Source organism: Chelonia mydas, chromosome 26 (assembly GCF_015237465.2).
Source record: "Chelonia mydas isolate rCheMyd1 chromosome 26, rCheMyd1.pri.v2, whole genome shotgun sequence".
Taxonomy (NCBI): Eukaryota; Metazoa; Chordata; order Testudines; family Cheloniidae; genus Chelonia; species Chelonia mydas.
Window position 1 is genome coordinate 4,376,787 of NC_057859.1, and position 19,504 is coordinate 4,396,290.

Here is a 19,504-nt window from a genome sequence, read left to right on the forward strand (position 1 = left end):
CTAACTAATTTCTGGCAAGAGGAATCCACAGGGCCATCAGACTGTGACTCCCCCTTTTATCACAGTCGACAAAGTTTCAGAGGGGGCTAGGGCTTGTAGGAAAGAAAATGCCATCCATTGCAGTCAGACTAGATGACTGTCTAGAGACTGAGAGAGAATCCCTAATTCCCTGTGGGGGGTGGAAAGAAGGAATGGAGTAAGGTAAAGTGGTCAGAGCACAGGTCTGGGAGTCAGGACTAGGCCCTGAAGAGTCTCTTGTGACACTCAAAACCAGGGGGAAAAACACCTTCTGGTTTTCGGTATCACCACAAGCTTAAAACTCAGGCCAGGTCTGCAGAGATTCCAGAGATGTTGAGCGAATCTGGAGTGACTGATGGTTTCATTCCAAAGCAGAAGAAACTCCATTGTCTGGCCATATGCTCTGCAAAATTCAAAGCAAAGCACCAAGAAGTGCAACCTCTGCACGTATCTAAATCACAAGAGGAGTGCAGCGTGATCACCTGGGACAAACCTGCTGCATTGCACACTAGGCTGCTATTGCCAGTTCTGACACTGACTCACTGTGTGACCTTGGGGCCATCTTTCTGCACTTCCATTTTCCCTGGATAAAATGGGCATAATGACAACGAGGAAGGTCCTTGTGAGACTTCAATTAATGTTTGCAAAATGCTTTGACATCCTAAGTGCTAGGGAAGCGCAAATACATTTTTATACTAAGTACTTGAATAGAATGGAATGGGTTTTTTCATAGGCAGGGAGAGCGCTGCAGTCTCCCCGTTAAATGAAAGAGTGCGATAGGACCTGCAGGAAGGAGGGGCATGAACAGACCAACTCTTGCCTTTGCAAGAAAAGAAAGAAAAATAGATCACATTCCACATTCCTTTCCAAAATCCAGTCATGTCAACCCTGCCACCCTCCCAGGGGGAGGCAAATCTCTCCCCTCCAGGCTTCTTTCTGGGTGGATTGAAGGAATTCAGTCTTATCTCTTCACTGCTCCTTGAAGTGTACTTGCTTTGAAGCCATTTGCCCATACAGCTTGTCACCTCTTCCTTGCTAATTTTCACACGCTCCCGCTCCCTCTGTTTACAAGCTGATCCAAGTAAAGTGCCTCTTTCCAGCCTTCCTTCTGTGTTTATACCATTCTCATCACCTTGGTGTGTCTCCCCCTCTCCCCTCTACTTTCTCTCCTTCATTATTAGTCATCATTCCCATTACAGAAGCAAGTAAGGATCCCAGCTAGTGGTCAGAGCTGTGCGCACACAAGAGACAGACAGACCCTGGCCCCAGCAGCTCACAGGCTAGGATCTCTGGGGCGCTCTCTCACCAGGTGATGCTCCCCATGTTCCAGCTGACAATCAGTAAAGGGACAAAGATGGAGCTCTGAGTGGCGCTTGGAGAATCTGACCCCCGGCAAAATGTTGCCAATTATCATAGTGACAAGGACAAATATTCTATCCAGGGCATCTGACTTACGTTTCCATTAAGAGATGGACTGACCGAAACCCTGAAACTCATCAACCTCAAACGTTTCTTCTAGGACTGGGATCGAAATTTCATACCTGGCACAGGTCAAACCGCAAACGTCATAGCCCTGAACTAACCCCCGCAGAGCTAGGACGATTGATACCGGCTGAGGACCTAGCCTTGGCCTCCTGTGTGCAAGGAGGGTTACTATTAGTCTCCTATAATTTTACTGCTGGTTTTCAGAGAAGGTTCAGGGAGAGCACAGACGTTCTTTCCCAGATGGAGGCAGGTTCTTAGAAGCCTGCTAATTTCAGCCCTCCACAGAAGTGGCAGCAGTAACACCCTGAGTGCCCCATCAGCAGCCCCGACCCCTGCCCGTCCCCTGTAATCTTCACCCTAATTGTGCTAATGGGAATGAATTCAAACACCGCCCTTGCAGGCGCCATCCTTTTGGTGTTCAGTCGTGGTTCCGCGCTGTTGAAGGGCCCCATTAAAGGCATTCATTCACTCTAGTTCATTGTCCCCATTCATTCATCGACATTCATTGGGATCATTCTGATCGCAGGCCGTGAGTGAATGGAGTCGGGGAGTCACAAAGCGTGCACATGTGTTCCGTCCTGATTTGCCATTAGTGAAGGGGGACACTTCAGATGAAGAATAACCAGCCTGAATTGCACGTTACATCCACTCTAATAGCCTGGGAGTCCATCACACTTAATGTTGAATTCACACCCACTGGCTGCTGCTTATTATTGAAGCTGGCAGTAGGCTTGGCACGGAGTTCAGTGGGCTTGATGCCAGTGCAACACGACTCTGTTGTACCATGTCTGGCAGTGACCGTGGGCAGCTGAGGCCATACCCTTGCTCAGGAGATCCTGCTGCCTGCCCAGTAGCTAGAGATGTATTTGCCCAAATAGGAAAAATGGGACAGAAGTGAAAGATGACAAGGAATCTTTATAAAATCTGACCTTGGGCACTGTCTCGTTGTGCCAGTCAGAGATCAGGCAATGCTTGCATGAAGAAGCTCCTGCCTAAGCTAGAGTCCTCTGATTGCAGGCAGCACTGAGCTCAGGATCAGATTCCTTACAGGAGCCAGACACCTAACTCCTTTAGGCTCCTTTGAAAATCTAAGCCATTACGCGAAGGTGCTCAGTGCCTGGCTTGGGTCCTGATCCTGCAATTGGATGCATGCAGATGGGCCCGCTCCACATGGGCATAAAGGTTCACTTGTGCAGAGCCAGTTGTGGGCTCGGGGCCTTGCTTGGTTAGTACTGGAAGAAACCCCCGCTCTCATATTCAGTTACTTCTGGTTCCTGGCAGAGGCGCCAAGAACTAACTCATTAGTCCCTCACCGTGGAGATGTGAGAGCCAGCGCTGTCTAGCCTCAGAAATAAAGGGGTGGGGATATTTTGGGTGATGGTGGGGATTTCTGCATTGGACATGGATAGGAAATCTCCACCGAGAAGGGGCACGTAATTGGAATAGGTGATGTCAGTGGGACAGAGGTGTGGGGATCCCAGAATGGGAATAGCTAGGGCACTGCTGATGAGGGATTGCAGTGCTGGGTGTGGGGAGTCCAGGACTGGGGAAACAGAGAGGGCTGCAGATCAGGGACTGAGGTGCACTGGTAGAGCTCTGTCTGGGGAGCCCCAGACTAGAATAAGAGGGATGGCTGCAAGTCAACAATTAGGCACACTGGCAGAGCAACTTGGAGAGGAAACTGACTCAGCACCTGCCTCTGCTGTGCCTGGTTTTAAACTGCCCCCCCCCCCACTTTAAAAAAAAAAAACAACCATGAAAATTCCCATTATGGGAGAGCCCTACAGAACGTAATAGCGGATTCTGTCCTTGCTATGGAATAGCTAACGAACGTACAGTAAGGCTCTCATTCACAGGAAAGACTATATGGGTCAGATCCTCATTTGCTATAAATCAGTGCCGTCTGGCTGACTTCAGTGGAGTAACGCCAGCCTACGCCAGTGGGGGATCAGCCCAATGGGTGCTCAGAGTAATTTCTAAAGAACCCCACTGCATTTCTATAGACCCCTCATGCTTTAATCCCTGTGACATTTTACAGGACTTTCCTGTCAGGGTCACCAATCAATAACATGAGCAAATATGTTTTTGAAATGCAGTTTATTATTATTTTCCCTCCCCAGTCAGAGAGGGACCTAGAAGGGAAATAAACCAGGAACAGTTAGAGCTGGTGGCTAAAATGCCCTAGCTGCAGCTAAAGGGCATTGTCCCCAGAAAGAGCTGAGCTTAGCACAGGCAGGCTGTAAGGTGCTCCGGGCAGGTAAAGCCCCCAGGAAAGTCACGAGATGGACGAAATGACCTAGTTGGATAGGGACGGCTCTTGGGGAATCTGCGGCTGAGCTGCTCCTGATAAGATTAATGAGCTCGGCTGCAGCCCCCCCCCCCCCCCCAAACAGATTGTCCCTATGCTGCCTGCTGTAGCTGACCCTTTGCACTCTCCCTGGCTTCACCGGAAGATGAAAGGGTTTGTTCTCTCACTCGGAGACTCCTGGTGGGGGTGTGGCGCTCTACTGAAATCCAGCCTGCTCCCCGATGTCTATCAACTCAGCCCCATCTGTGGTCACCTGGTACCCTGCACCTTTGATCTCAGTCACACAGGTGTAAATCCATAGGTGCTGGGAGGGCTGCTGCACCCCCTGGCTGGAAGTGGTTTCCATTATATACAGGGTTTACAGCTTGGTTCAGTGGCTCTCAGACCCTCCACTATAAAAATTGTTCCAGCGGCCCAGTGTAAATCCATTGACTTTAATGGAGTCACTCTCAATTTACATCAGCATACCTGAGATGAGAAGCAGGCCCCATGTGTACAGGGACACTTGCTCAGGTTCACCTTCATTTCCATCAAGCCTCACGGTCTTACCAGTCCCAATAGCTGCCGTTCTTCAGAGACTGCCCATCGGACCCCTTCTCTTTGCCCTGCAGCAGCTGGGCTTGCACCAACCAAGCCTTAGGATTAGCACAACCTTAGCTAAACTTCCAGAGATGGGGACTAGACTGCGTGTTTCCTTCCCCCTACTTAAAAGTGAACAAAGTGGACCCTCCCTGCCACCTTTCCCATCTGCTGGGGAATCGCGTACCGCCATGAATTGTTGAATAAACATGAGATAGCATGCAAACAATCCTTGCCCCAAGAGCTGCTTGAGTTCCTCACAGCTAAGACCATCTCTGAGCCTCATAATTGCTACAAATCCACATGGAGTAAGCAGGATTCCAGAGGCTTGCTTTTAGCTGAACACAGCAAGTCTGGGAAGGATTTGATTGCCCTGCAGGAGGTGCTGAACAATGCAGGGAATAGGTGGCAAAACAGCAGTTGCCTAATTTGCTCAGTTCCATCTCCCCTCCATGGCCAGTGGTTAGAAATGGGGTAATTAAAGTCAGGCCATTTCCTGCAGGAGGGTGGATTGGAAAAGCAAACATTTCCAGCATGCTATGCCTGCTCTGAACTGCATCCAGGCTCCCTTTGACTGTCTCTCAATGGAACAGAAAACACTCTGTTTTCAAAGCCAAGCCATCCTTCATTTGCAAAAATAAAATAAATAAAATGATTTCCATCCTTGAAAAGCAGAGCACAGGCTCCTGACTCTCTCTCTCCCCCCCCTCAACCCCCCACCCCACACAGCTGCGGTATTGTTACATAGCTGCACACAAAGGATCAAGATGTTATTGTTACTGGGAACTGTGCTTGAAAAGTTCCAATCTTCCCTCCTACTAGAAATATACCTTGCCTTCAGTGTCAAATAATATGGGTGACAGCGGGGTCATGTTGCATTCCAGAGGGAAATAAACGTATAGTCAGTGCTCTGAAGAATGGGCTGACTACTCGTGGATGCAGGTGTAATAAGGACAGCCATTGTGCAAGCTTCCCCTACGTCGCGCTGCATTTCAGTCCTCAGCAACATCTGCTATTCTTGTCCTTGGCCCCAATGCATCTCAGTTCTGACCCATAGCACTCTTGTGCCCCCTACATAGCTCTGCGAATGTCCCGCCATCCTATCCCACGGCATCTCCAATCCCGGGACCCCATATAACTTCACCAATGCCCCTGACTCACAGCTCTGCCCCAATCCAGTTCTGGGATCCTCACCAGACAAAATGACATCACATGGAGTGAGGCAACCCAGGATGCAACACTAAATGCATCAAGGTGCTTTTCAAACATCCCCATGAATCATGAAAGGCTGTTAAATCTTGGGCTTTGGGGCTCAAGCCATTCTCTGACAGAGATCTGGACGAGACCCATGCAAGGGGGCAGACAGCCCCACATCTGCTACTCTGGGGTTCTTACACCTTCCTCTTAAACAGCTGGTGCTTCAAAAGTCAGGAGGCTGCACTAGCTGGACCTTGGGTCTGATCCAGCCTGGCAATTCCTTTGTGCCTCATAAAGCCAGAATCAGCAGCTGCAGTCTACATGGGGCAATGCTGCCAACACGACGACAGTCTGCCCAAATACTGTCCATTCATTATTTCTTTCCTACATTATTTATTTACTCTTTTGATGCTCTGTATTGCAGTAGCACCCAGAGGCCCCCCGTTCAGGAATTGGAGCCACACTGTACTAGGCGTTGTACGGACCTAGAATGAAACCCTGTGCATCCCCCGAGAAATAATATCTGAATAAAGCAAAAAGAGAGGCAGAGCCGGAAAAACAAGTGGCCCAAAGAATCCAGTCTACTCTCAGCCTCATTTTGTCAAATGAATTTCCAGACCTCATCAGCGATTTAATGCCAGAGCACGGTGCACACACGTGTCATATCAGTCATGCTCCCAGCACAAAGGAAACGTGTATGAGCCATAGCAAAATATTCCCAGGGTGGTGATGGTGGGGAGATCTTTTTAGTTTATTTAATTCCTAAGAGCATCTGGCTTTTCCCACTAATGAGTGACTCATACTGACATTAAAGTGTCGCTAATTGGAAACTTAGCTTTGAATCTCCTCTTTTCTCACAAGTTTGCTGAATCTTTGGAGATTCAGGGTTCAAACCTGCAAGGCACTGAGTGCCCCCAATCTCTATTGAAGTCAGAAGATGTTCATGGGCTCTCTGTCTGTAAGCATCGGCGCCGACTCTGTGGGTGCTCCAGGGCTGGAGCACTCAAGGGGAAAAATTGGTGGGTGCTCAGCACCCACCGGCAGCCAAACTCCCCACCCCAGCTCACCTCCCCCTCCACTTCCTCCCCTGAGCGCGCCGCGTTACGCGCTCTCCCCCCAGTAGAAGAGGAGAAGTTGGCACCTATGCCTGTAAGAAATTCACGCTCTGCTGATATCAGACACAATTTATTAGATAAGCTACAGGCAACAACAGGGAGCTGGGACTAAGACCCTGATCCTTCAAGTTCACAGGACTCTAACCTTTGAATAACAATCTCCCCTGGTTGCGAGCTGTACCCAGGTCCCCTCTCTTCCCATTACAAGTTCCTGGGAGAGATTTCTGCATAGTCCCCAATAGGTGTTCCAGCCACACGGTGACAAAGAATCCCTAGCAATGAATAGCTCTTAGGGGTGTTGGTGGTAGGCAACAGTTCAGGAAGGGTTAATGAGAGTTAACATGGCTTGTTGACTGACAGTCACACCCACCACCTTTCCTGGAGCCTGGCCTACACTTAAAGTTTAACCTGAACTAGCTACAGTGCTCAGAGGTGTCAAAAATACACACACTCCTGAGCACTATAGCTATGCCCATCTAACCCCAGAAGCAGCTAGGCTAATGGAAGAATTCTTCTGTCAAACTAGCTACTGCCACTCAGTTTGGTGGATTACCTACATGGATGGAAAAAACCCTTTCCGGAGATGCAGGAAGCATTTGCATGCCTGCGCTCTAACAGCGTAATTCTGGCACTGCAGCTCTGCTGCCGTAGCTCCCAGAGTGTTGTAGACATAGCTGGGATGTGCACCCTCCTAGCTGACAGATGCAAAGTGATTGTTCTCCCTCCGGGAGGAGGGTGAACGGGACCTCATATACCCAGCACTGGTTATTTTTGGGTCCTGGAACAGTGCGAGGCTGGCAGCTGATGCCGAGGTGGGTGACAGCTGAATGCCGAGCGCGGCTTTCACTTCAGATCCGAAAGGCCCTTTTCACTCATCTATTTCTGAATCAATAAAACATGATCTGCCAAGACGGAAAAAAAACAACCCCCAAAAAGATGGTTGAAAGGGTCTGCCTTGGCCCAGGCTCTAATCAGCCCCCAGAACGTCACTGCAGGGTGTTCTTCTGTGCTACCTCTGCCTCTGAGCCATGCTTAGGAAGCAGGAAAGGACTATCTCTTGTCCTGTGCTTGTACAGTGCCTAGCACAATGGTCCATGACCAGGGCTCCTAGGTGCGATGGTCATACAAATAATTAACAACAATCAGGGAGAAAAGTGAAGGGTTCAGAGCTGGAGTTCAGCTGCATGGCCAGAGGCCTTGTTTCTTAGCTGAACTATCCAGACCTCTCTAAAGCTGGAAGTCACGTGGAAAAGGGTTCCCAGATGGGACTCTAGGTACTTTCCGTTTCCTGATCCCACCAGAAACGCCACAAAATCTCCCTTCCTTGTGGCCCTTCCAAGACCAGTCTTTGGAAGTGGCCAAGCCCTAATATATCCAAAAAATGGGTGACCCCATCCCTGCACACCACCTGGGTAACTGCTGCCTATGGAGGAGAAGTTGTGAATACCTTCCTGACCTCTGAAGTCCTATCAGCTAATGCCCAGAAGCATGGATTTGATTTTCCCACACTGGCCCCATTTCCTGCATAAGCTCTAGCAGCTTGTAAGACAACAAGCAAAAGTGCCTGAATGTATCAGGCAATGTAAAGATAGCATCATGTCAGCAGCTGTCATGATGATGTAATACTGCAGGGGTTAAAACACCAGAGCCTTCTCTATACTAGGGCTCCTGCTATTGCTGCAACCAGTGGGAAATTTTAGGAGACAACCACAGTGTGGGCAAGGTAGGGAGGGGTAGAATTTGCCTAGGATCAGACAGCAGCAGAGCCAGAAACAAAACCCAGGTGCCTCCCAAATTTCCAACTTAACCACTAGATAGTGTGGCCTAGGAAAACAATGCAGTCCTCCCTAGCCCTGCTATCTACGATTAAAGCTGCAAGGATGGATAGGAAACCCACTTTCTGACGTTTAATGACCGGCTGGCGTAGTGAAGGGCTTGAACCTCAGGCCCCTCAAGCCAGTCACTCCCCAAGTGCCAGGAACTGCCTGCCCCGGCCGTTATTGCTGGGGATAAACCCTGGAAACATACAGAGGGGAACTGACCTCTCCATGGACAGTGAAAAGTTAAAATTGAGCAGCAGGTTGCCATGGAGATGGAGTTCTGTTTGTAATCTCGTCTTCTCTTTTCTTCCTCTTCCGACCTATTAAAGGGCAGCTGGTAACCAATGGGAAAGCAGGGCTCCATCGGTCTCCTTTGGCTTGGAGCCTCTGATACAAACACAACCATGGGCACTTGACAGCCTTCCAGGGCACCTACAACAGCCTGCCACTTCCCACTCCCCCGACCTTGTGCCCACTGGCGCAGCGCAGGTGTCACTGGGTTTGCCTGCAGGAGCGCTCTTTCACCTTGAGTTAACTGAGTGGCAATTGACTCAAGGCAGCTAATGTTATGTACGAACTAGTATGGGCTGTGTCCTGGAACACGTCTCCCCAGGGGAGAATCTGCCTCACTAAGTTTAAGGCAATTCTGAGATTAGATACCATAATGATTGGTGAGACAGAGAGAGGAGGAAGGACGGAAGGAGAGAGTATCCCAAATCTTAGCTTGGAAATTGACGGCCTGACTCAGAAACTAGCTCCCAGGAGAGAAAGGATGTGGGGTTAGTGGGAGTTTCTGACCCTGACAGTCCAGCTGAAATCCCCGTGTTCCCTCTCTGAGAAAGTGTAACAAGGAGAATCGCGCTGAGGGCTGCCGCCACCAAGCTGAACAATTCAGGGTCACTGCTCAGGCTTCTCTCCTGCTGGCAGCATAAATGGGAGCTGGTTTCTACCCTACGCTCTGACTTCCCGTCTCCTTGAACGTTCACCTCCCTTCATTGCTGCTGTTCCATTCACCTGCACAGCTCACTTCGCTCAGTTGCTACATTAGCATTCCATGAGGCACTCGCGTTCTGCCTCTCTTCACCCCCATCCACCCCTGACAGATTTTTCTCCCGGCCTGCCCCCCTATTTGCACTTTCACAATATTCCTCCCTCAAGTGACCTTTCCTGGCAGAATAAGCAGACAAGCCCTCCTGGTTGATTCCTTAAGCCCCTCATCTCAGGGTCAACTTGGGCCAAGCGTTGCCTCTTCCTGGCTCTGCTGAGCTGTTAGCCCCAGGAAGGATCACCACTAATTTCCATTGCACAAGCGCCCATGTGCGAGAAGAGCTGGGACTCATGAACATCTTCCCCCGGTGCATTTCCTTCCTGCCCCCATAGTCTTATAGCTGCAACATGACCAGACTCCTCTCCCCGGGTAGAACCTCGAACCTTCATCCATTTCTTTAAACAAAGTTTTACCCTCTGATAGAAGGGAATCAGGTTTTACTCCCATTCGTGGTTACCTACATGAGTCTCACTGGCTAGATACATGTAATTGCAAGCCACTGATGGGTGCTACAGGCCCGCCTCTGTGCCAATTCACAAAGGAAATGCATTATTTCTACCCCCAGGTATGTAGCTCTAGCTCTTTAGTCAAGCAGTTCATGCTTTTAGTTCTAGAGGTCAGCAGTTCAGTCCCCAATTTGTCAGCCATCTAGGGTGACCAGATGTCCCGATATTTGGGGCTTTTTCTCATATAGGCTCCTATTACCCCTCACCCCCACCCCGATTTTTCATACTTGCTATATGGTCACCCTACAGCCATCATATAACAACTCCCCCGCCGCAGCTCATCATCTGGGTTTGAACCAAAGACCTACAGTATTGCATCACAGACCACCACCACTTGAGCTAAAGAAATAACTCCATTAGCCGATAGCAGTAATAAGCTGTTAACTCTAGCCACGAAAGGATCCGTTTTGTAAGTGGGATGCAGCAGTTCCAATTCCTAAGGGTTTGAACTCCCCTTTACTTAGAGTTTAGATTCCTTCAAAACCAAAACCAGTAGGCAAACCTTGCTTATCCAAGCAGCACCCCATACTTTGTTATCTGAAACAGACATGTCCCCTGAGTGCATTCATTTTAATCTGTGAACTGTGCAATTTAATATCTGCAATTACAGACCACACTATGTAAGCCTTTATGTGCTAAAATCAGACTTCTCTGCATAAAGACTTGTGCCCTGTAGTCTCACAGTACCAACAGCTCTCTAGCAGTCTTGCATTTCGTCCAGACAAAGGGTTCCTCTGTCTGCCTATGGAGTTTCCAGCATGCCCACAGCATCTAAACACCATAAGCAGAATTAAGAAAAGCAACTTTTCTATCTGAAATGACCATACCTTCTATTCTTCTCTTGCTTGCACTGTCAACTGTACTTGCTCTTCAGCCAGACCCTTGGCAGTTTTCATGTCCCACATTATTGGACAGATGTGACTCTACAGTAGTTGAAATAACAGCAAAGGCAACAGCTGCATTTTGTGCGAAGTAAGGGAGCAGTCTGCAGAGCAGAACTGGATTCAGACTGACACATGAAGGCTTCCACCATTTTGTAAGTCTCCTCTTTCTTTCCCCCTTCTCCTAGTGTTCTCAAGTGTGCATTGCATTCCCTCAGTCCTGCTCTATTCAACTAGCCTTAGATGCAACCGCAGTTGCAGGAAATGTCTGGAAAATCCAGTTCCCTTTTTGTATTTTCTTCCTTCTCTCTTTTGAAGCTTGGCCCATTGTGAAGTCCGCCCCTTTAATTCCTGGCTGCCAAAGGAGGCAGTTATATCAAAAGAGAAATGTACATCAAACTTGCAAGGAATATTCAATTAACTTTTAAACAAGATTGTCGGTAACCCGTTTGCAGAGATATCATTTAATTTTTTTTTTTTTTTTTAAATATACAGGCACTTACGTTTCACAGAGGCATGTCTGCTGGTAGAGTAGCTGTCTTTGCTGCTGCCGCTGCTGACATCTTGTTAAATGTCAATTAAAGATGTAAATGTTCCTTGCAATTTGCATGCTGAATTAGAACCTATGACATAGTTTTCTTTGCTTATGCAATATGGCAACCAGCCAAATTCATCCCTCTTGCATCTGTGAAACCTCAATAAACTCCCCTTAGAAAATTCCATTGATGGCAAATGGTCTTGCATTATTACATGGCAAGGTCATATGAGGTTGTCGGATGGATGCCTTTTCTCTTAAAGCAGGATGTAGGCACGAGTCCAGCTGTGGGCTCTCTCACACAGCTGTCGAGAGCCAGTGCCCTAAGCCAGAAAAATGCTTATCTCCCCAAAGCAATCGGCTCAGGAGATGAGCCTTTGTCATAAATAATTGGCAATAATATTATCGTAAGGGACTAGCTTGCGTGTACGTGCACCGCTGCCCTCTGCTGCTTGGAATCAGGCTGTTTGTCACAGGCTTTATGTTGCAAACAAAGCTAACGGAGATTCTCTTTTAGCTCAAGTGGTAAATGGCTTTGCTTTTGCAGCAGGAGGATCCTAGTTCTATCCCTGTTGTTTCCAGCCCTTGTGGCTGTGGTGAGCAGCATGGGGACAACACAGTAGCCCTTTCTTGCAGTCCTGGACCATGACAGGGTCCCTAGGAGCCACAGCGATACAAATAATATAATAATAGCAAAGGTTCCGAGCTGGTTAGGAAAAGCATCCAGACAGACTCTGCAGACCTTCCCAGCCATTCATTAACCAGTCCCCAACGTCACCCCTAATTTTAGATCATGCTCACTTTTTCTTTGTAATCTGTATCTCTTGAAAAGAGCCTCAAAGGCCAACACAGCAATGGTGCTATTGGCTCTATGCTTTGAATGTCCTCCCTGGGCCTGGCTTGCGCCAGAGCTTAACTGCACTTTTAGAGCGGGGTTTTTTTCCTTTCTGTTTGTGCACCTACAAAAAGTCTTGCAGGGAAAACCAAACTCAAGAGCAGCAAGGTAAACAGGCAACAGTCAAATAAATTAGGCAGCTGGTGACTTTTAAGGCCTCCCAGCCAACCAGCTGGGGGAAAGCACATGATCGAGGAGAAAGGAATACTGAGACATAGGAAAGTAAACAATCAGGCAGTAAGAAGAAATGCTCAGGTTTCCCACCAATGCTCAGCTACCCTGAAGTCCGCAGGGCCTCTGTTTAGCCCCAACTAGAGCTGGTTAGAAACGCGTTTTGTGCCAATGTGTCAATTTGTCTCTGGTTTGATGAATTTTTGGTGAATCAAAACCTGTATGTTTTCCTGCCAGCTAGGCTGCTGGGGATCTGGTCTTCCATAAGTAGGTCAATTTGGTGGCATCCGCACCAGCACTCAACGTGGCTTATCCTCCATTGCACTGACAGCTGTGGATCTACATGCAGTGGATGGAGTTCTCACGGGGCTAGTGCCTGGGGAAGTGTACCTCTCTGCATGCCCTGAATGCCTCCTTTGAGAGCACGACCCAGTGTCACTCACAGGACAAGGCTCCCAAAGGGAAGGACGGAAGTTAACAGTCTGAGGATAATTAGCTCAGTCTGCCTGAGCCCAGTGTCCAGGGGAGGCCTGGGACAAGGGGGCAGCAAGCATCCCGGCGGCTAGTGTAACGCCGCAGGCTCAGGGCTGCCTGGGACTCAGCCACCGCTTTGCACAGTCTCTCGTCCGCACCTGCAGGGACATTTCAGGGTTGCTGATGCAGCCCCTGGTGGTGTCTTGCACGGGGCAGAGAACTGCGCCCAGCAGGATTTAATCATTTTACAGCCACAGGCTGATTGTCGCTTAGGAGCATCCCAAACCTTTCCCTCTCTTTGAGAGGGCCACTTCATTGCCTCCCCCCAGCTCTCTGTCCTGGTGCCCTTCCCTAGCCACCCACCTACCCACCCATGTGCCCTTCCCTGTCTCTCTCTCCCACGCGGGTCACCAGAGTATCTGAATGCACAGACGCCCTGCAGCCTTCAGGCCCTTGTGGTGGGTTAATGAGCAGGAGGGTATCCCGCTGTCCAACGGTTCTGTTGCTTTGCATCCCTGCCATAGCCAGTGGCCCCTGAGCAACCTGCTGCTCTGCCCAGGCTGTGGCTTCGGCCTCTTCTGCGTCTCAGCCAGTGCCCCCAGCGCTGTTGCTCCTCAGGGGTTGTTATCTAGCAGGCTCTTGAGAAGTTCCATCACTTTGAGGTCTGTTTTATAGCCTGTGGTTCAAGCTATAGGGACTATGCCTCAGAGTTTGGCTACTCTAGAGTGGGAAGGGGCAATTTCCAGCCTGAAGAGACTTACCCGGGCTCCTGCTTATCCAGCCAGCATGCTGAGACTTGCAATGTAGCCAAAGCTGCCTGAGCACATACCTGGAGTGGGGAACTAGTCCCCTCTGCTCATCTGCTGTGGCTACATTACTATGATCAGTGTGCTAACTCAATCAGAGCTAGCAGAGATGTGTCTACCCACGTCATTACACCTCCTGCTCCATTGTAGACATCAGTCACAACTCCCCTTGACCACAACCTCTTGATCTCTCGCCTTCAGGCGTCTCAGCACCTCTCCCATCCCTCCAGTCCAGCTAAAGCGCTTTCATTGGGACCCTCCCTCTTTCCCGCTGTCCCAGTCACTTCACCACCACCTGCCTCCATCCTGCACCTCTCTTTCCCCTCAACTCACTCCACGCTCCTTCTCCGCTTTTCTCCTCACCATGCCTGGCTCCACCTCTGTTCTCGTTCCCTCAGGCTACCCCATTCCCTTGGCACATCCGCCCACTTCCCAATGTCTCTTCATCGCTTTATCTTTGAGTGGATCATTTCGATTTAAGCAGGGCCTGGACCTTGCTGAGTGCTCTGTGTGTGTTGCCAGGGGCAAGCCATGGCATTTGTAGGTGGACCGTGGTCTGGACTGCAACCACACTGAAGTGTGGACTTGCCAGAGGGCTGTGATCCAGGCCCATCTCTTGAACTAATACGATAATGCTTTAGAGAGGGCTCAGGAGTAGTAACCAAGACACACTGACAGGCCCTCGAGGGATAGCTCACACTAGGTCACTTCTGTTCCCAGCACCCCTGATTCCAGCCTTGTTAACCAGTGTGGTGGTGAATAAGAAACCTCCCTCCTTGCCTGGGCCAGCCTATATCAGGCACCCTACTCCCTCCCCTCTCGCTGCCTCTAAAGAGACCAAACAAGTCTCATCCTTGACGTCAGATGGCCTCTGTTCAAGGTCAGTTCATTTTGTCCAGTTCCACCCTGTGAATGCCAACACTCCAGCAGCTGCCCCCTCACACTCTTCCCCCAAGTGCAGGAGGTGTTCCCTGTGCTCCTTCTCCACAGCCCCATTGGTAGGAGCTATCAGTCAGCCACTTTTGGGGAGGGCTCAGTAGAAGGCCCCCTTCCCTCGCATCCAGCTTGCTCATCCAGACATTCCCAGCTTGCAAGGGCAAGTGCACAGAGAAAAGGCTCAGCCCTCAGGGGAGGACTTGCGTTTTTTATTAGTACAGTTGTTAGCGAGGGTACCGATTATGGCATATGCCCATTCTCCCCAGCACGGGAGCAGAGTGCCAGCTTGGAGTATCTTTGCTTTTCTCCCCTCCAGTGAGCCAGGCATTGTCCCCATTCTCCAGAGTGGAGACCTGGCTTGAGGAACCCTTGTTTTCTGCACTCCCAGAACAGAAAGCCCAGCCTCAGGCACCCCAAACCACTCAGCAGGGCTTTTAAGGGAAGTAGCTTTTGAGTTCTCTCTTTCCTGTGAGAATCTAATGTTCATTTGCCTCCCACCACTCTTCCAGCCCTGCCTGCAGTGAAGAATGACTAAGGTGGTGGGTGGAATTAGAGTGAATTAAGAACAATTTAGTAGCCCGCAGTGCCGAGTGAGGCTGTCATATTGGGAACTGGGTCTGTTACAGACACAGCTGGATATCTCCAACACTAGTGAACTGAAGGGGTGAAGGGTACAGTTGTGTGTGTGTGTGTGTGTGTGTGTGCGCGCGCGTAGCTCAGATGTGAGAGACCGTGCAAATGTGGCTGTGATTGTGACAGAAAACGTACGTGTGCAACTGTGTGTGAGACAAAAGGCCAGCTTTTGTGTGGCAGCCCCATGTTTTGTAGGTGCACTTTTGCACGTGCAATTAATGGCACCAACAGTTTTGGCACCCACAGTATATTGCACCAGTGATTTTTTTGCACTCAGAATTCACTGCACCAGTGATTTTGTATCCATAGATAGACGTCCAAATGGCAGGGTTTGCATGCTGTCAAAATAGCCCCTTTTAACATTAGGTCCTAAACTGGGTATGAGACTGTGAAGCTTTGTGCAATGTCAGGTGCATCCAAGTGTGCCTGTGTGGATTTGGGCGTGCTACTGAGAGCGAGTGTGATTACAAGGGGGTGCATGAGGCTGTGGATGTCTTAAGATGAACCTGACAGGCTCTCCTCTGGTGAGGTATTTAATCAGGGTCTGGAGTGATGGAATCAGGAATTCAGATAGTGCAGCCTCATCAGGACTTTTGTTCCAGGTGGTGCACTCCACTGAGATCACGTCTGCTCACACTCCTACTCACCACATCACTCAGCAAGAAAAACAACCTGGCTGGCTGTATTTGAACAATGAGCATTAAGTATAGGAATAAACACTTACGAGAGAGATGGGATTAGGCACTGCTTTTTCGCCTCAAATGAGCTGGGCTACAATAGGCCTTAGGTCACAGAGACAACGAGTTTGCTGGTCTTAGTTTAGTACATAGATATTTATTTTTCCACATGGAAAAGAAAAATATAATTAGTCTCAGTTGGCACTCTCCGGTTGAAAAGGATACAGGACTAACCAGGAGGAGGGTACAGCAGGGCAGGATTAAGGGGCACTCGCAGAGCTGTGAGGAGGTTCAGGACTAAAATAATACAGTGTTGTATCAAGTGGGGGAGCAAGGATCTCAAGGCAAATACCCTCATCACATGATAGGGGTTAGTCTCCAATGATTTAATGATATAGACCCTGTAGGTCAGGATGAAGGTGCATCGACAGAGCTATGCACACAGGAATCTTGTACAGAACTTGCCCGCACTGTGCCTGCCTCTCAAACGTTACAAACTTTAAACATTTGCCAAATTTACCCACACATTTAGAAAAGCGACACACACTCTATAGACTCCAAATTCTAAATGAGCACAGAAAATCCACCGACACCGCAAACTAGCGAGCCAACTTAAAAAGGGAGCGAACCCCAACACACGAAAACCTGCCAGCATCCGTGGGCATCCTCCAAACTTCTAATCTGCTAGGGGGCATGAGAGGCTGGGCTGCTGCGTTCCATGATGCCCAGCTGTCTGGACGCCACTAGAAGACGAGAGTACCTGTTGGGGGTGACGGCACAGAGCATTCCTCTGCTATGGCATCGCTAAACCCTCAAGTGCTGCTTTTGGCTGCAGAAACAGAGTCCTGATCTTCCCATCGTTGGCATATGAAACCCCATTAGACCCAAAGACAACACTGGCACCCTCACAGACCAGTAAGAGTTTCTCACATGTACACTCACACAAGCATCCATATTCTAAACACACCGCCATGAATACAGAAACACACACACATACACACAATGAACACACACTAACACACATGCACATGCATCCCCCCCCACACACACATAAAGGCACTCACATCTACAGAGACATACACCCACACAAACAATAAGCCCTTTCACCCTCACACTGTTTGCTTCTCCCTCTCCACTAACACGACACCCACTCACTGCCTTCCCACAGCAACTTATTTCTTATGCAAGAGATCAGTCCTTTTCTTGAACGTCGTACGGAGCTGGGAACAGTTATTGCAGTTCTAGCTCTTATCTTCCCAGACAGTACATGGATTCCCATCGTAGCAGAGCCGGATATATAACTCAACTCCCCTGCACTCTAACTGAACCAAACTAGACCTTGAGGCTCTCACACCAGAAAAATGTTCTCCACTTTCTTCCATAAGGAACTTTTCAAGACTTAGTGCAAGGAAGGAGCTGAGCCCGAGATAACCGGCCGTGCTGCTCCGACAGAACTCACTGAATAACTGGTATTAAGCAATGAATATTTCTTGACGTTCCTGTGCTGGGCAGCACAGAGTTACTGGTTTCATATTGGGCAAGAGCAATACCTGGCTTTTTTGGTGATCTCTGTCACTCTTTGTGTCTCAGCCATGTGTGTTGTAATTTGTAGGAGCTGTGAGCTAGGCTGAGTGCGCTATGATTCGACATAGGGCTGTACAGAAAACACACACGGAACAATACATGCGTTAAATTCTGTGTGCTGGGTGTGCAACCAGTATGCACTGTATATTTTGTCTACATTGTGCATTGTCCATCCACTGTGTTGCGTGATGCGTGTGCCCTGGGCATGTTATGTGTGTAATTTGCATTGTGTGTTGCATGTGATGTGTGGGCACTTAGGTGTAGGTCAGTTGCACTGAGCACTGCGTGTTGTGTCTGCACTATTCATGTTGTGTATTGCCGATGCACAGGGCATACTGCGAGTGCACCGTGTGTGTTGCCTACATCCGATGAAGTGAGCTGTAGCTCACGAAAGCTCATGCTCAAATAAATTGGTTAGTCTCTAAGGTGCCACAAGTCCTCCTTTTCTTTTTGCGGATACAGACTAACAGGGCTGCTACTCTGAAACCTACAGGATTGAGTTAGACAACTCCAACTGATGAGCTGATGAATCAACAGCGCCTGGATCTTATCCCTACCCCCTTTGGTTCTCTGTCCTGTCAGTTCTCCTTCCCTGCCTGGGACTCCCCCCTCCCTCTAGTCATAGGTGCTGTGGCTTGAAGTGGTTCCCATCACACACAGGGTTCACAGTTTAATTCCATGGCTCTCAGCACCCCCACTCTACAAACTGTCCCAGCGCCCCCGCCTCTACTGATTCAAGTCCACTTACAGTCTCTCCTGGGACAAGTCCAACCTCTTAACAACCCTCTCATGTTGCCGCAGTGACTGGATCGAAACTCCGGCAGACCCGGCACCCCTGACATGTCCCCAGCCCCAGGCAGCCGAGCTCAGCTTTCTGTCCCCCCTGCATCTGATGAAGTGGGTTCCAGCCCACGAAAGCTGATGCCCAAATAAATGTGTTGGTCTCTAAGGTGCCACAAGGACTCCTGGTTACTTTTGCTGATACAGACGAACACGCCTGCCCCCCCTGAAACCTGTCCCTGCTTGTCCTCTCTCCTCTGGGGCTGGGAACGCCCTGTCCAAAAGGGCTTATCCCCCCGGTGCCTCTCCACCAGCCTGCTGCTCATCTCCCCCGGGAACCCCGCTACCCAGAGACAAAGTGCAGCCAGGCACCTGCCCGAACACGCAGCCCGTCCCCTTCCCCCTGCACCGGCCCGGGGCCCCGCTACGGACGGGGGTGAAAGAAACTTACGCTCCCTGGCGTCGCGCGGGTCTCCTGCGCCCTGGCCCGCTCCATGGACGCGCTCAGCGCCGCCGAGCTCCTGCCGGCGACTTGGCTCCTCGCCCGGCCGCTGCTCCCCGCTCCAGCCCCGGCAGGAGCAGCCCGGGCTGGGCGCGGGGTGGGGGGAGGCGGAGCTGCGCTCTGCACGCCCCGCGCTCATTGGCGGGCCGGCTGCAAGCCCAGCCAGCGGGCTTTGTGTCCTGGATGACAGCTGGGCATTTAGCAGGGACCCCCCCCCCCCCCACCACCACCACTTTCCCCGCCCGCTAGCTAAAGCATGCACCGACACCCCCCTTCCCCAGCCGCCCCTTCCCCTTGCAAGCAGACCCGGGCCCTGCCTTAGTTCCCGGGTTTGCTGTCACCTTTATGATGGGGGGGCAGCTGAACTGGAGGGGGGAAAGCCAGGGGAGCGGGAATAATGTGTACAGTGGGGGTGCTGAGAGCCATTGAACCAAATTGTTCACGGGGTGTATGATGGGAACCACTTCAAGCCAGGGGGTGCGGCAGCCCCCCTCGTTCCAGCATTTATGGGGAAAGCCGGGTGGGATTTAGAGATGGGAGCACGCCGGCTGGGG

General features: G+C 50.1%; 1 protein-coding gene across 4 annotated transcripts in view; it reads right to left on the minus strand.

Moving 5' to 3' along the window:
* The window catches only part of LZTS1 (leucine zipper tumor suppressor 1), a 40,113-nt gene extending 20,989 nt beyond the window's left edge, over positions 1-19,124 (minus strand). The window contains exon 1 of one of the 4 annotated variants that reach the window (XR_006287589.1): positions 18,900-19,022. The gene's annotated coding sequence lies outside the window, so the exon portion shown is untranslated. Of the gene's footprint in view, positions 1-11,460; positions 11,668-18,899 lie in introns of those variants that run through there. The other 3 variants (XM_027828606.3, XM_043536447.1, XM_037886387.2) reach the window with 3 other exon arrangements.
* Positions 19,125-19,504: the final 380 nt, after the last annotated feature.